Below are 3,953 nucleotides of genomic sequence, written 5' to 3' on the forward strand. Positions count from 1 at the left end.
CTTTTTCACTTCAAAAAGAGAAGGCATCTAATCTTTTTTTTTTTTAAAGTACAGATTTCATGGCAGTACAATAGGTAGATACTTGGTAAGTTCCTCAGAAAGTATATTTTTATTTCCCCACAAAGTGGATTTTTCCTTTAGCTATAGTAATTTTTTAACATAGTACTCATTCTTGCTCTGTTTAAAAAGAAAAAATTAACATTTATTTATTATTGAGACACAGAGACAGAGCATGAGCATGGGAGGGGCAGAGAGAGGTGAAGACACATAATCTGAAGCAGGCTCCAGGCTCCAAGCTCCAAGCTGCCAGCACAGAGCCCGACACGGGACTCAAACTCACGAACCATGAGATCATGACCTGAGCCAAAGTCAGAAGCTTGACTGACTGAGCCACCCAGGCACCCCCACTCTTGCTCTTGAACAAAATAAGTCTCTTTCCCCAAAATGATTTTCTTAAATGGAGGCATTTTAATTGCCTCTAACATGCAATCTTTCTGGAGAGTCTGAAAAAAAACTTCATAGTCTTTGACAATTTTAAAATTCCAACTCTAAAGATTTATCTTAGGAAAATTACTAAGAATAATCACCAATTAGAATGTTTATTTTATTATTGTTTACGGCAAAACATGGAAGCAACATTAAGTCCCCTGAATCAGGGAACTCGTTACACAAATCATGATGCATTCATATAATGGACTATAATAGTGTTGATCAATATTTATTAGCACAGAAGAATATTGACAATTGTACTATTAATTAAAAGATCAGGTTATAAAGTATTCTGAAATTATCCCATTTTGTGACTTTCTTTAGAAAATTTGGAAATAGATCCTGAAATTATTAGCAGGAGTTATTTTTAGGCAGTAAGATTTTTGATCGGTCTTAATCATCTTCCTTATGCTTATCTACATTAATACATCTTTATATGGGTATGAATCATTTTTTTAGAGAGAAAAATTACACATTCAAAATTATAATTATATACAATTATGCTCTATCTATATACCTATATAGTGAGATATATGCTAGCAGAGGCAAAATTAGGTCACAGCAGTCAGGAGGATTGCTAAGGTTTCAAAATTGGCATCTTGTGTTTTGGGAATCATAGACAAGCTGACACTCTGCCCTGAGACTAAGCAATAGAATTCATTGGGCTGGGTACTTAGTTAAAAACATATTTTCAGTTTCCCCCAGGAAAATGGGAATCAGCTAAAAATTATCACCTGGAACTTACACTGATATGCAACTACATTGAGCCTCAAGCCTCAAGGCCCCCAGGCACCTCTACTTTATTTCAAGTCTGCCCTACCCTGGGGCAACAGACTCTAGGCATGGGCCCAGACTGTCTTCTAAGGTACAGTCCTTTGGGACCTGGGGTTTCGTACTTGGCTTATGAGTTGTTTCATATGATCATCTCACACCTGGAAGTCCAGCCAAGTTGAAGTCCATGTCATTGGCAAGTACCCCATTTGTATGTGAAAGGACCATTTCCACCTGGAAAGTTCTTCCCCTCGTTCCACACCCAGCACCAAAGTCTGCTTGTCTTTAAAAGCCCTGTTGAAAACAACTACCCCAGAGGCCTGTTCTCCCTCAAGCAGCATGCTCTGCTTCAGATTTCTCTTTCCAAGACCCAGGAAACCACTTTTGATCTGCACCATCAGAATGAGTCTCTCCCTTCTGTCCTTGACTTTTTGTACTCTTTTCCTCCTTTGAGTTCATACAAAGTGAGAAAAAAAGAAGTATGTCAATCACCTTAAAATTATATTTATTATTATACATATTTCAACCTACAACGTACATTGCTTCTCGCACTAGATTGTAAGCTTTTCTAGAACAGGAACAAACCTCCTATTACATTGAGGAACACAGAGCACAGTATAGAGTAGGTGCTCAACATATGCTTACCACACTGAAGCTGTCAGTGCGAGGATTATGCAACAACATGGGTTGACAGCTATGAGGATACAGAGACAGAAATCTCAAACCATGTGTCTTTGAATCACCAGCATCTTGAAACAGTCAGCATCTTGGGAGGAAAGAAGAAGGTGCAGTCTCCACCTCAGCCCTTACAAGGGACCTCAGGGGTTCATAGCAGCCATAGCTTCAACTCCAAGTTTTTGCTGAGATGAAGGAGTGGGTGGAAGACAGGAGCAGGAGTGCAGCTTATAGGGGCCAGGAAGTGTTTCCCAGTCCAAATGAGAAGGGGGGACCCTGAGCTTCCCAGCGGAATAAAAGCAGAAACCTGGGTAGGGAGAGAGAAACTGTATCTGTGTCCCTCTCCTTCGGGCCAGTCACCTTAGCACTCCTCCTCTTTGATGTGGTAGACTGTGGCACCACTGAGGCAGCAGGGTTTCTTGCAGTGAGCCCTCTGAGAGTGTCCCAGACTCTGATCTCCTGGCTTCTGGGAACTGGAATCACTGACCTGGACTCCTGGACGGGGGTCATAGAAAGGAGGAGAGTAGGCAGGTAGGGAGGGGTTTGGGCACTGGGGAGGGGTACATTTGGGAGCAATAGGGGGCTCCCAAGATTGCTGCTTCTGCTGTGACATCAGTGGGCTAGTGAGTGGAAGCTGGAAGGAAAAAGAGCATTGGATTAGGTCAGGGCCTTGATTCTTTTCTCCATGGGCTGGGACTGTCAAAATGAAGCTGGCATTTACAACCTTCTAAAATCCATCCCAGGAAGGACAAAAATGGGTCTGAGAGGATAAATTGGGGGAGTGAGCCATGGTGGGAACCCTCAGGGGACCCACTCACCAAAAACCAAGCTAATAACTTATTCTTCTTAAACAAAATGCAGCTGAGTTGAGCAGACCATCCACCTTCCCAGGCCAGTGTCCATCATGTTCAAGTGTGAAGGAGAAACAAATCTCTACTCTTTCTTCACTCAGTCTTACTTTGCTCCGAGTGTCCTAAGCCTGCTTGTATCTTCTTTGCCTCTTCATCCCTCTGTCTTCTGTAATTTTCTCCCATGTTAAATAATTTGAGGTCTTTTGCAGGGACCACTTCCCTTCCCTAAAGCTCTCTTACCTGGTGAGAGGAGAAATCAGGCCTGCTTTTGCAGCACCTGGGTGAGGGACATCCAAGTGTCTCCCCACCCAGAAGTAGTATCACCCTAGAGGAGGATGCGTGGACAAATCATCCAAGAAGGAGTCTGGAGGCCTTTTATACATCCTCCAGTGAAGACTTCAGGCTACATGTTATTGGAAGACAGCTGTGGGTGGACTATTTATGTGAATGTTTCACAATTCCCAGGACTGGATTCCTCAGTGGCACGCAGCAGGATGTGGGTCAAAGGAATCCCATGTGAGTGAACAACCAGAGGCTATAGCCTTCAGAGTGGCCTGAGTGGGCTGGGTACATTGGCCAAGTCTAGATGACATCTCTGGGGACCTGAGAGGGACATGATGACTGTGGAGATGTCTCTAGGATTGATAAGGAAGGACTAGGTTAAATGCCACCCAAGTGTGAGGAAGACACTTCTGGTCTACCCCTACTCTCTATCCATGCTTTCTTCCACTCAGCTCAAGGCCACCACCTCCATGAAGACTTTCCTGGTCCTCCAGACCACATCTGAGTCCTCCCTCCTCTGAATGTCAGAGATACCTCTCATAGACTTTTTAGCTGCTCATAATCAAGGTGACCTACATATTTGTCCTATCATCTTTGTTACACAGTTACTTGATGACAAGATCTTGCCTTTATCATTCTAAATTCCTAGGGCCTGATTCTGTCCTTGACATAAATGTTCATTAATACTTGTGGGATGGAATAATCTATGTGCCATTAAAATAGACTTTGCATGTGGGGAGAACCAAAAATAGGAGAAAAACATAACAAAACCCACTTGTTTTTTGTTTTGTGGGCCAAATCTCAACTTCTTGTATCCCCACCTAAGACTTCTGGGAACACCCTTTCATAAATAGTACAGAGAAATTGGTGGGTAGACCTCACCTT

General features: G+C 42.9%; 1 long non-coding RNA gene across 1 annotated transcript; it reads right to left on the bottom strand.

Moving 5' to 3' along the window:
• Positions 1 to 583: 583 nt before the first annotated feature.
• LOC131503912 (uncharacterized) lies at positions 584 to 2,286 on the bottom strand. The gene is made up of 2 exons (XR_009257693.1): positions 1,906 to 2,286; positions 584 to 1,707 (listed from the first exon to the last, which is right to left on the bottom strand). It is a non-coding gene; the product is annotated as an uncharacterized LOC131503912 (long non-coding RNA).
• Between the last annotated feature and the right edge of the window lie 1,667 nt (positions 2,287 to 3,953).

Source organism: Neofelis nebulosa, chromosome 2 (genome assembly GCF_028018385.1).
Source record: "Neofelis nebulosa isolate mNeoNeb1 chromosome 2, mNeoNeb1.pri, whole genome shotgun sequence".
Classification (NCBI taxonomy): domain Eukaryota; kingdom Metazoa; phylum Chordata; class Mammalia; order Carnivora; family Felidae; genus Neofelis; species Neofelis nebulosa.